Source organism: Sycon ciliatum, chromosome 10, assembly GCF_964019385.1.
Source record: "Sycon ciliatum chromosome 10, ocSycCili1.1, whole genome shotgun sequence".
In the NCBI taxonomy this organism is placed as follows: Eukaryota; Metazoa; Porifera; class Calcarea; order Leucosolenida; family Sycettidae; genus Sycon; species Sycon ciliatum.
Genome location: NC_088652.1, coordinates 5,865,980 through 5,879,936, shown reverse-complemented (window position 1 = coordinate 5,879,936; position 13,957 = coordinate 5,865,980). Strand labels below are relative to the sequence as shown.

General features: G+C 43.9%; 1 long non-coding RNA gene across 1 annotated transcript in view; it reads left to right on the top strand.

The window, feature by feature from the left end:
• The first annotated feature begins 590 nt into the window (after window positions 1-590).
• The window catches only part of LOC135825820 (uncharacterized), a 58,695-nt gene continuing 45,328 nt past the window's right edge, over window positions 591-13,957 (top strand). Inside the window, exons 1-2 of the long non-coding RNA XR_010555148.1 lie at window positions 591-678; window positions 7,693-8,151. This is a non-coding gene — a long non-coding RNA (uncharacterized LOC135825820). The remainder of the gene's footprint in view (window positions 679-7,692; window positions 8,152-13,957) is intronic.

The following is a 13,957-nucleotide window of genomic DNA, read 5'->3' as shown; positions in this document are numbered from 1 at the left end:
GTAGCATACACAAAAACAAAATACTTTTATACATCACAGTACCTTGGGTTTCTCACAAATTAATTAAATACTTCCCGGGATCAACAATAATATCGGGATCTGTACAATGTTCGCAATCAACCGAACCCTCCCTCTCCACCCCTGCGCTCACCACCATCATCATCCAATCTTGTTCCATCCTTCATTTAGCTCCTCTTTCTGTTTACACTGCTCCCATATACATATACTTGTGCTTGCTTCTGCATCAATTGTAATTCTGTGTAGTGAAATGGGATGCCTGTCCTCTAACCAGTGCTCGCACGTGGCAAGTCGATTGGACCTTTCAATGTGAACGGAAAACTTGGACAGAAGCAAAAGCAGAATGTCAATCATATGGCGGATCTCTAGCGACTGTGCACACAATGGCTCAGTTGACGTGTGCAAACCTGACAGTGGTTGGAACTACCGCTGTTTGGGTAGGCTTGACTGGTACATGGACAGCTGGAGATTGGAGTGCTTGGAAATGGGAAGTGGCATCGTCCACCCGTACGACGAGACTTCCCTGGTCATCCCAGTATATTAAACTTCCGATTCAAAACTCTAGTTATACTTACGGTTTTTTTGATCCAAACAGGGGCTTAGTGAACTGGATAAACAACTTTCAAGCTAGGTGCCTCTGTCAACGATATGTGCCTAAAGGTAGGTCTATATCCATTGATTAAACTGAAGGAATATCTCTAATGATCTGGATCGGTACGGGCCACTCCTCTGATTAAATTAGACATTCCATTTACTCTTTAAACCACAATTCCCCAAAACGAAGACCGGGGATTAACCTGAATACATTTGAAAGAGAAATAGGGCATTGGATAATGTTCGGTGTTAGCGAATGGTAGGTTCCCGAATGTAACGAGGTGGCAATTTAATACACCATTTCACTCGCACCTGAAAGCAAAGCTTCACTGTACTTGCGTCTAAACTAATGATGCTTGTAAGATCAGAGCGCTCTTATATGTTCATGAATGCAAACCCTTAGTAGACAAAACTGCTCGACACTTAACTCATGCTAATATTCATGTAAAAACAAGGCCAATCTAGGCTGCTCCAGGTGGAGAACTAAACGCACGACAGAGGCGAAAGGCTGTGCAGATGTAACTGTACATTTCACGCATTTCAGCAATCATCAGATAGCAGCATTTACAATCGAATCCTCGACGAGCAGGTCTAGCTATTTTGTGCTAGTGTGGAATAAAGTCTGTATGTGTGAAATGTTGATGTGTCTATGGGAAAGTGCAGTTGAATTATTTATGACAGTTAACGAATAAATATGAGAATAGAGGGAATAACAGGGCAGTGCCACTGAGTAATCGAGGGCGATTGCGACAGTAACGCAATGACATACTGTATCAGGCGTGAAGAGGGAGAGAGAAAGCACCGTGACGCCAAACCTGGTACAGATGGCGCCATGTTGAAAAACCAATAATGTGACTGATGGTGAATTTTTTAGATAAGTAAAACTTGTTTTCGTGTCTACAATTCTAGACCAGCTCCGATCATGTGTTGATATTGACCATTTTGTCTGCATCCAGGAACGCCGAATTGTTAGCCGGGTATAGAGCACGATGGTTTTCTAGTGTGCTCCAGACGCAGTTGTGAGTCGGTCAAGTGTCTAGTCAGTCGGCAGAAAGCAGGAGCTCCTACGTTCAGTGCAGACAATTTCTTCACTTAACTCAACCGATGTTGCAGCATCTTTCGTACCATAATATCCATAATATAATATCCATGTTCAAAGGAAGAGACAAACACAGGACAATAACGTCCCTGACAAACGATGTAGCTGCCGAAAAAAAGCACCGGCTCACTGGACGGGGACCTCCAAAGACGATGCATCGTGTACAAGGCAACAGTACAGCACACAGGAACAGAGCGGCGACACGGGCACCTCGGCTTTTCGAAAACACCCTTTAAGCAGAAATACAACAACCATGCGACCGAGACAAGGCATGAGAGAATGGAAGAAAGCACAAAACTATCCAGAGCATATGAAAGCTCGAGCAAAAGAACACTCCACGGTCTGTCCAATGGGCCGTCGTCCCCCATCATCACGGTCCGGGGCTACTTGGACGCAGTCCACTATGCTGAGAAAATGGAAACACTAGAAGCAGACACGGTAAACATAGACAAAAGTCGTAGTTGGTATCGAAATGCAGACACGAGCACAAGTGTTACCTGTCCAAATTCTATGAATCAGTTCCACGAGTTGTGTGTAAACATGGTGCCACCTGTACCCGGTTTGGCACCGTTGTGCTTTCCCTCTCTCTCTTTCTCTCTCTCTCTCTCTCTCTCTCTCTCTCTCTCTCTCTCTCTCTCTCTCTCTCTCTCTCTCTCTCTCTCGCTCTCACTCTCTCTCTCGCTCTCACTCTTTCTCTCTCTCTCACTATCGCACCCTCTCTCTTCACCCTTTCTATGTTCTTCCACTAATGTCGTTCTTGCCCCTATTGGCCATCTTCATAAGTGGTGAATATTGCTGAATATTCACCGCTTATATTCACCACTTACCTCATATTCACCAATTATATTCACCACTTTTCGATACTTACATGAACTGTAAAGAGAGCAGTACTCGGTGCTGCTCTTGATTCCTCTTCAGTCAGCGCACTGGAGCTGTCGAGTGCCCTAGAAGATTTCTACGCTAACTAATACTTCCGTGGACAGGACTTTTCTGATTACAAACGAAATTCCTGGCTTGCCATTGCCGCTGGATCCGCATGTGACCAAGTGCTGACATTGAGCATCTTTACAGACGGAGCGTTCCAGCAAGCAAACAAGGTTTTGGACGCTCAACATGTCAATGGCCCGAAGATTGCGGATCAAGCGGCAAGCCAGGACATTTCGTTTGTACTCAGAACAGCCCTGTTCAAGGAGGTTAGCGTAGAATTTTCCTAGGGCACACAACAGGTCCGAAGCGCTGCCTAAAAAGAATAGAAGTGAGGGTAGAACTGCTTGGCTTGCTGGCTCGCACTATACATGGTGGCGGTGTCTGCATTTATGTTCATTCTCACTTTGCTGGAACCGTAGTCCAACGATCTACAGGATCCACTGTAGAGATATTAACAGTCCGTTTCCGTATTGCCACCAAGCCACGTGCAACAGACATTAGTGTGTCCACCTTGTATCGCCCACCGTAAGCCACAGTGGTTTTCTGAGACAAGTTGAGCTCTGAACTTGACTAAGCCCTTCAAACTCCGAACGCATTAATCCTAGGCGACTTCATTACTGATGTTCTCCAGCCAACGACTCCAGGATATCGCGTCTACAGCGTGTCTGTGCGGAACATCACCTCAAAATGTTATCACTGAACCCACTCGTTAAGCACGCACTTGCCTAGATCTTGCGCTGGTTACTGACGGCTCCCCTGTAGTCAAAGCGGACGAAGTCTCAATGAACGGTGTTAGTGATCAGAATCTCATCATTGTCCAATGTGCCTTTCAAGACCTTGAGCCCATTCCTGCGCAGACGCACAGACTGATTCGGAAGCCTGCACCCTATTCTATGGATTTCGACCAATGTGGCCAGGAAATCAGTGCAAGTTTCAGAACTTGGGAGTTGCCCACCAGTCTGGACGGTCAAGTGAAGCACTTTTCCAATTGTTTGAGAAATGTTCTGGAAATAAAATCCCTCATCACTCAGCCCAAGGTGTCTGGACTTGGCAGGCCTCGTCGGCAACCATGGGTTACGCCACACTTGAAAAAGCTTCTTCAGCTTCGAATAAACTTGCACAGGAAATTATGAAGGAACCCAGCCGATAGCCCCCTCCTCCAGCAGTACCGGGCAACACGGCGCGAAGGAACCCTCTTGAATAAGAAACTCAAAACAGAATACTGCGTTAAGGCCTTCAACACCCGCAAACGCAAACCCAGAGCCCAGTGGCTAATCCTGGACAAGCTTGCAGGACGAGAAAAAGTTAAATCCTTAGTCCTTACCTAAGGCGACTATATCCGACCTGACAGCCACATTTGCAACCGTAGTTTGTTATCCTTCCAGACCGTCTGAACGTGTTCTACCCAGCCCACCAGTCGACATTCCCACCCTCGACGAGTTTACGCCAGTCACAGTAGAGTATGTTGAAGATGTCTTTAAGTCATTGAACAGCCACAAAGCACAATGTTCCGATGAAATACCACCATGTTTCCTCAAATGATGCCGCACAGACATCGCTGGTCCACTCACCGCAATCATCAATAAGTCTCTGCATACAGGCCAAGTTCCAAGTAGTTTTAAGCATGCACACGTGTGCCCACTCTACAAAGCTGGCGACGCAACAATTGGCTCCAACTACCGACCAGTGTCACTTTTGCCAGTGATATCCAAAGTTCTTGAAAAGGTGGTACACCGACAACTTGTAGCATTCTTCGACAATCATCCGGAACTCGGTGCACTACCGGAGGAGCAGTTTGCTTACAGACGCAATCACAGCTGTGAAGACCTTTTGGCGTATGCAACAAACGATTGGCAGTAGGCCTTGGACAAGAAGCAGCTGTGTGGAGCCTTGTTTGTGGACATGAGCAAGGCCTTTGACCACGTTCAGCATAGCAAGCTCGTGCAGGAACTGGCTTCAGTTGGCGTCGGAGGTGTGGCATTGCGTTGGTTCGCAGACTACCTTACTGGGAGAACCCAGCAGGTCGTTGTCGGGGATGCCCGAGGCAGTACAGAGCCCTGCAAACGTGGTGTACCACGAAGCTCTGTGTTAGACTCCTTACTTTTCTGCATTTATATCCGTCGTACCCCTCAGAAATTTCAACATTGCCCTGCTCTCCTGTTTGCGGACGACATCGCGCTCTACGTCATTGGTCGCAAGGCTTCTACTGTGCTCAAAATGCTGCATTCAGATCTCTTGAATCTGGAGGACTTCCTCAGCAAGCGGGGACTGGTGCGGAAATCCCAAAACGTCTTAGCTACTGCTGCTCAGACGACCTGCTGCGCAACTGGATGTGATCCCAAGCATCACCTGCAAATGCACCGTAATCCCCGAGTCCAGCCATGTTCTGTACCTTGGCTTCCTATTGGACTCGTCGCTCAGCATCGAGAAGCAGATTGAGCGTGTGTGCGCCAAGGCACAGTGCAAGGTTGCCTCATTCCGCCGCGGGCGCCGCGATGTCTCTATGACCGGCCGCCGCATGTTTTACCTGACAATTGTCCAGAGTACCTTGGACTATGCCAGCACATGTTGTGTTCACCGGTTGTCTGCTAAACTCCGAGACAAACTTGAGTCAACCAGTAATAAGTGCCTAAGGTGAGTGTTTGGCCATGATCAGTATACTTCTATCGATTTCATTCTCACCAAATATAACCTGTATACTTTCTCTCGCCGTGTAAACTTGAAGCTGTTTGCGTTTGTTTTTAGGTGTCTATCTCGTTGCACCAGTCCTCTTTTAAGCACGACATTTACCCCTCCGCACTGCATCATGCAGCACAAATGCTGCTACCCGCGGTCAAGCTTCAGCCGCTCTGAACCTACCCAGAGCTACGCTCCGTTAAGGCCTGAATGCTATTTCATTTTTGACAGCAGACAAGTGGAACATGCTTCCACCTGGATGTCGTCAAGCTAAGCCCCTTTCTGCATTTGTCACAAGCACCAAGTCATTCCTAGGGTTCCCAGTAAAAAGGCAACGCCTGTTGGGATTTCCCTAGTAAAATAATAAATTCTACTAATACTACTAGGGGTGGTGTGGGTGGGTGTATGATTGTGTGTGTATTAGTGTGTGCGTGTATGTGTGTATGCGTGTGGGTGTTACTATGTGTGTGCGTGTTAGTATGTGTGTGTGTGGTGTGTGAGCGAGATTAAGCGCGTACGTGTTAGTGCTAGACCTGCGCCTACTGCATCTGCCTCTGAAATAGCCTTTCCCTGTATACATTCACGCGATTACTCCTCTCGCTATCGTATTATCACACCTCTCTCCACTTAGATATACCAGCGCTGTCTCCTATTCCATTATCGTTGTCTAATGATTGGGTCAGCCATGAAACTCTGAGTCGCAACGGAATTAATTTGCCAAGGTTTTCATTTTAGTGTGCCTTTGTGTACTACTACTACACCGTTATGAGTGGTGTAACAGTCACGCCCAGGATGTTTCTTTGTGATAATTGAATACGCAATTGTCTCATAACGTGACGCCTCAGTGTTTGCGGTGCGAAAGCAGTTTTTGTTGTTGTTGTTGTTGATCTTTTTATCTTTAACCCTTTGGAGTCCATGGTTCGATTTCGAACCATGGGCATTTTGTATGCATGTGTGCGCAGTGATGCTGTAACCATTATCTATCCGAGTGATACTTCCCTAGATAAGCAAGCGAGAACCAGACTCCCGCGATTATACCCCACTGGGGAATAGTTGCACTGTCTCAGAGAGTCAGAGAGTAACAATCTCTAAGAGCTAGTGGATAAAAACAAATCCCTCTCTTGAGTTGTGCCCAACTAAGCTCCTGTGAATGTTTGGTTTTCTTTTGCTAACAAAGCGCCTATGCAAGTTTGGTGCTGTTTTGCTAATGGACTTGTCCATGCCATTGCACTGGTGGTTCAAGGATCAAAGTAATTGTTCCCGTTCCTGCTGGTTCAGGAACGCGTACAGAAAACTATATGCTCCGTTTTATGCTGGATGACTCAAATGGATGAGAATTGCGTAATTTCTTGAATAGTGGGATTACGGTTCGTTGTTTTTATATAATTATCGTTTCGAACATAACTTATTATCTCGAATATATGCACAGTCTCCAATAATAGCACGTCTCCAAAGATAGAACACCTTGGGGCGGCATTTAAAAAATAAAGTGCTCAGTCTCCATTATAAGGACACTGTGTAAATTCATTATCTGTACCGGCGAAAAAACAGAAATGGGTGTCTGACATGAATTTGGCCATGGCAACATGCCTCTTAAAAATGAGGTTGAAATAATAAAAGAACAGTCTCCAATAAAAGAACGTCTCCATTAATAGCACGGGGCGGAGGTACATTGAAAAAATAAAGGACCGTGCTTATATTAGAGATAATACGGAAGACATGCAGGGGAGAAACTATGATCCACCTTTCAGTCTCTGACCTTTGCTTGCACGACAGATTCGACAGTTTTTATTTACCACCATGGAGCGGAGTTTTCACATAAATGTGCACGTTAAAATAATGACACAGCCCCACTGCACCAACTCTCCTACAGATACAGTCTAATTGTCAAATCCCAATCCAACACAACAAAGATATTCGCCTTCAAATTATCCGGGCGTTGAAATGTCAGAGTCTGAGTTCTAAATCACTTACCGTCAACAATCAATTCCTATTTTCTTTTTCACCGTCTTACACTCCCTGTGCCACTTTAGCTTAAAAAAATCTCTGCTTCGATAGATTTCAAACACTCAGCCCAAAATGTTAGCCGAGAAAAATACTCGCGCAATAATAGTCGATTCACACCAGCCAAACTTGCAAACAAACAAACGTCAGTTGAAAATGGAAATCTTTGATGGTAACCGCCCAAATTATTATTTGAGACTTCAATTCAGAGTTGAACAACCCCATTCCTCAAGTTTTCCTGCCTGTTGCTTTTGAACTGCGTGGAATTTTGTGTATTGAGCAATCTTTTTCAGGTAGCTCTAATGTTCCTATACATGTATATGTCAAATGTTTCATTATGGCTGTGTCGGAATGCAATCTATGTTTTTGTGAAGATAACTGGTACGTGTGCTCCATGAGCAAATCTCTTGGACTCATGGAGTTACTTTACATTTCAACACCTAAGACATTTGATGAGGCCACCACCGAGTGCGCAGGGAGAGGCAGCATTCTGGCCAATCTCCAGAGCATAAACCATACAGAGTGCGCAAGGTCAGTGCTTGGACCACGAAATGGTCAATGCAACAGTTCCTCAAGCGATAACTGCAGAAATGCCTCTTATGGCTGCGAAACCAATACTTGCAATGTGTGGGTTGCTCTACAACGACCATCTAAAAATTGGACATGGGTGTTGCCTGTTCCATCCACACCGAGTACAATTCCCTGGAAAAATTCAATAACAGGAGTTAGTGGACAGCGAAAATGTGGTTACTTTTCACCTGAAGAAGAGGGTTTCGGAATCGAATCTTGCACAATGAAGCTAAGTTTCTACTGTCAGAGATATACACCAAATGGTAAGGTATACTAGCTTGAACTTCACTAACGTGTAGTTGTCGGTGTAGCGTTAGTAATACTGGTTTAAGAAATACATCCCTGACTTTCAACACTTCGCTCTTTCCCGGACCTACAACACTATAGTATCGAATGCATTCACTGTGTAAAGAAGAAAACAATTCAAAAATTATACTATGGGCAATTGGCAATAAATGGAATTTCGTAAGGGTAATGCACTTTATAAGTAGCCAATCCAATATGTAACTCGGCCCCTGACGTTTACAGCGACCACTACAACCATATTACCTCTATAGTGGTCACCGTGTATTTATCCATCATACCCGGAACAAAGATAAAAGGAGATTTGCGCCACCAAAATGACTTAAACACAGTTCAGATAAGTAAACATAATATATAACCAGAATCAGCTGAAGCGATATGGTACGTGTGTAAAGTGGTGACGGACAAAGAAATCAAATTATAGTAATGTTCACTTTCGTTACGTTTGACAAGGAAATTCTCATTGGTTCCTAACATTAATTCATCTCCATCTTCAAACTTCATGTATCTTGATTCCAGTTTCTAATTCCACTTTCTCGATTTCCCCAGTGAGGGTTTTGACCTGTATTGCCAAGCCGTTTGGCTTACTTTCCGACCGATAATTACGTAATATCAAAGTGAACAATATAGAGGTTCAACAGAATTTTTTCCCGTTACATTGGCAGTTCAAATGGTCCATGCTATGTTTTCTGACATGTATCACCTTCCAACATAGCTGGCGACTCCACCGAAACTGAGATCTTCGCACGTTTAGTGCAGCCACAGATACTTCGGGCATGGATATCTGGATTCTGCTTTGTTGGAATAATTGAGCAGTGGTGCAATATGATGGTACAGCCGATTCTATATTTACTATATGCTCAAGGATCGTGGAGTTCGTGTCCAGCAGAGATTTAGGGCGATAGTTACCATGTTCCTACCTGCTTGACTTGTTCTTAATGTGAGCACAACCACTGCATGATTACTCTCAACAGGATAAACCTCGGGTGATAGAGAATGGTTGATGATAAGAGAGAGGGGTTTTGGGATAGAATATGTTCTAGACTTCTTGGCCTGATGTTTGTTATAGGTTTGCTGAACCAAAATAACCTCACCGAACTATTGGAGACGGGAAAAATGTGTTCCTGCTCGTTACCACACGCTCGTGTGTTCGTTCATCATCTTTCTGTTCAAACCGGTTGCCTGCTGATTCCAAACTCCAATGCTGTTGAATTTCATGAATTCTGTTTAGGACATAAAACTCCACACATTTCGTCATGCCCTCCAAACTTCTTTTGAACACAGTCGGCAGTCCTCTAACCTCTAGAATATTCCGCAATCAAGCAGTAATAAGAGGATTCAAAAAAGTGTTTTACTCTCGATCATCAGAAAACAGTACCTATGGATACTCCGTAACTCTGGATACTGGTTTATATCCTCGAAACCCAAACTTGTAAAATTAATGACAACAGTAGTGAAACATTTCATCGCAGCATGAATTTGAAAAGCGTGAACGACACCAGTGGTGGAAGATACTACAGTCTATACTTCCAGTTGAAACGCTTTGCTTGGTACATTGACCGGTCCAAAGTTACACGTTTTGTTCTTTCCCATGTAGCGCCTTCCAATATAACTCTCAACTCTACGGCAACTGAGATCTCGGCAAGGATATTGCAGCCACACATACTTCGGGAGTGGATAACTGGATTCTGCTTTGCGTACGGGAAAAACAGCACAAATTTCACGACTTCAGTCTGTGACACAAATGTATCCAGAGTTTTCGGAAACCTAAGTTCCAACACGTTGTACCGAGTCCAAGCATTTTACAACACTACGATCGGAATACACAGCAGCGTCTCTCCAGAGGTCTACATTGGAACATTGCCAAAAGGTAAGAGGTACATAACCAAAATCAGAAACGTATTACTAAAAAAGGTCAATTCTGTTACTAGAGGGAGATGAAAGAGGACTGCATTAATCATCCAAGCCCAGTGACCGGAATGTTTGTATCATCACGGCAATGAACGTAAGCATGCCAATTCCTTTGGTCTGATGTTCGCAAAAGATGCTCCATTGAACAATTAAATCATGGGGTTATTTTCTCTATAAATACGTTTAGGCTGACTAATGTAATTATTGACTCGGTTGGAATATAGGGTTACATGAAGTGTCTTGGTCCCTTTTCCTCCCTACAAGTGTAAGCATACGTGGAGATGTAATTAACGCAATAAATAGAGTTAGCTGCGCACTCAGTACAAACACATTTAGCAAAACTTGTTTCTTGGACGTTTTCGTGGCCATCTCTTCAAGAAGATTACTGCCGCATCAAAATAAAATCAAAACTCAATATATATACGCACAATGCAAGAAGTACTTTAGACCTATGTAGCACGAGCACTGAGGGCTGAAAAAATTATAACATTCAACGATATCAGGTGACAAAAAAATGAGATAAATTCACAACCAGAAAGTAACCATGCATTCTTCCGTAACTTCAAAGCTTGTACTGGTTCTGATATTGTTGTAAGGGTGTATGAATATTCTGATGCTACCCCTTTTGTTCAGAATAGTGATGGTCGCTCTAGTTACATGTATACTGATGATTTTTTTTCCGTTTGGTCTCATTAACGTAGTCAAAGATATTCAAAGATACCAAACCGATCTTGTACAAGCAGAAAAAGAATTCGTTTACATTGAATTTTTTTGTGAATTTAGATCAGTAGTTCTCGCTTCTTTTTGGATTGCATTGTTACTTTCTGGTTGTGTATTTATCTCATTCGTTGTCATCTGATATCGTTGGCGAGTATAATGTTCTTTCAGCTCTCAGTGGTCGCGCTAAATAGTGCCAAAGTTCCTACTTGTTTTGTGCATATATATATTGAGTTTTGAATTTATTTTGATTTTCGAGTAATCCCTCTGAAGTAATGGCCACGAAAACTTTCAAGGAACAGGCTTTTATACCAGAAAACAAGTTTTGCTAATGGTATTTATACTGGGTGTGCAGTTTACTCTATTTATTGCGATAAATATGGTTAAGAATGTAAATTTACATTTTGAAAAGTGATGGCGTTCATAGGGATGCGGAAAACTCGGCCTCTAGCCGATATTAGGCAAACCGTGAAATTATTATTAATGCTATTTTTTTCACGTCCAGGATAGTAATCAAATGGTCTGTGGGAGCTGCCCTAGTAAATATTAATATCTATATAATTATCCGAAACTCGGATGTTGAGCCAATAATAAAGGTCGAAAGGAAAGGACATATGGATACGAGTTAAGAGTAACCCTCCATCACTGTAAACAGATACTATATAAAGTCAGAAAGTGCAAAGACTAGGCACAAAACTGACAGAGTACTGAGACATTCGACGTCCTGACACCAAGCTTCAACACATCTCCGTGGCGCTAACCGACAGCCTTCCAACTTGGAAGGTTCAAGGTTATAGAAAGACCAAAGACTAGGCACAAACCTGACAGAGTACATAGATATTTATGACCCACCCAAGTTGAGAGGTGTGCTACTCTACTTTCCTGCTTCGAATTGTAGTTAGACCGTTTTGTCAAATTACCTACTGGTCTCGTAATCGTCAAGTAACAATCGAGACACTTTGTTCCGTTGAGACTGTAGCTTGTGCTCGTTTTCGCTCCGCTGGTCTCTGGTATTTCCATACCCCTGAACCTTCCAAGTTGGAAGGCTGACAGTTAGCGCTACGGAGTTGTGTTGGAGCTAGGTGTCAGGACGTCGAATGTCTCAGTACTCTGTCATTTTTGTGCCAGTCTTTGCACTTTCTGACAGTATATAGTATTTGGTTACAGTGATAGAGAGTTACTCTTAACTCATTTCCATATATCCTTTCCTTTCAAAATATATTTATACATTTTTCCACAAAAGGACGAAACACTTCTGTCCGCAGATTGAGTATTTCGCTCATGCTCTTGTAGCAGTTGAGCACTCTTGCGTGGGGTAGTGCCTTTGCTGTTTGGGTTATGCAGAGCTCACTGACTGCGGACAGGACTGTTTCATCGTTTGTGGACTCGTCAGCGCAGCACAGAGGAAATGAGGCCGAACCTGATAGCAATGGAAATAAATATTTCCAATCAGGCCCGAACGTACCTTGCCAGAGTGCTCAAACTGACAAGTCAGTGAGCCCTGCATAACGCAAACAGCAAAGGCACTACCCCACGCAAGAGTGCTGAACTGCTCCAAGAGCAGGAGCGAAATACTCAATCTGCGGACAGAACTGTTTCATCCTTTGTGGACTCGTCAGCGCAGCACAGGGGAAATGAGGCCGAACCTGATAGCAATGGAAATAAAAATTTCCAATCAGGCCCGAACGTACCTTGCTTATATATATATATATTTACACACAACAACAAGGTTGTAAGTTTCATAACACTAAAAGCTTTTCACCCATTTTCATCAGTAGGTACATGGGAATGAGCAAGAACGAAAACGAAGCCAGAATTTATACTGGGGGTAGAGAATCAGCAAGAATATTCTTACGCGCCTCAAAGTTTGAGGCCAGAGCTGGGTCGACAAAAGAAGCACATCAAAGTGCTGCGGCTGTTCAAGCTGCAACCGGACTGACAACTTTATCACGTGTTTGTTCTGGTACTGCATTCCCTTCATGTGTTGTTTCCCGCATTTTTCCACTGCTCCATACATTCTTATGGTAGTGTAGTGTGAACTTGAGGCGCGTAAGAATATTCTTGCTGATTCTCTACCCCCAGTATAAATTCTGCCTTCGTTTTCGTTCTTGCTCATTCCCATGTACCTACTGATGAAAATGGGTGAAAAGCTTTTAGTGTTATGAAACTTACAACCTTGTTGCTGTGTGTATATAAATTTTGTTCGCCTACCTCTCTATTTAAATATATATATATATATATACTCAATCTGCGGACAGCATGCTGTTTCGTTCTTTTTGAACTCATCAGCGCAGCACAGAGAAAATGAGGCCGAACCTGAAAGCAATGGAAATAAAAAATTCCGATCAGGCCCGAACGAACCTTGCCAGAGTGCTCAAACTGACAAGTCAGTGAGCTCTGCATAACGCAAACAGCAAAGGCACTACCCCACGCAAGAGTGCTCAACTGCTACAAGAGCAGGAGCGAAATACTCAATCTGCGGACAGCATGCTGTTTCGTTCTTTTTGAACTCATCAGCGCAGCACAGAGAAAATGAGGCCGAACCTGAAAGCAATGGAAATAAAAATTTCCGATCAGGCCCGAACGTACCTTGCCAGAGTGCTCAAACTGACAAGTCAGTGAGCTCTGCATAACGCAAACAGCAAAGGCACTACCCCACGCAAGAGTGCTCAACTGCTACAAGAGCAGGAGCGAAATACTCAATCTGCGGACAGCATGCCGTTTCGTTCTTTTTGAACTCATCAGCGCAGCACAGAGAAAATGAGGCCGAACCTGAAAGCAATGGAAATAAAAATTTCCGATCAGGCCCGAACGTACCTTGCCAGAGTGCTCAAACTGACAAGTCAGTGAGCTCTGCATAACGCAAACAGCAAAGGCACTACCCCACGCAAGAGTGCTCAACTGCTACAAGAGCAGGAGCGAAATACCCAATCTGCGGCCAGCATGCTGTTTCGTTCTTTTTGAACTCATCAGCGCAGCACAGAGAAAATGAGGCCGAACCTGAAAGCAATGGAAATAAAAATTTCCGATCAGGCCCGAACGAACCTTGCCAGAGTGCTCAAACTGACAAGTCAGTGAGCTCTGCATAACGCAAACAGCAAAGGCACTACCCCACGCAAGGGTGCTCAACTGCTACAA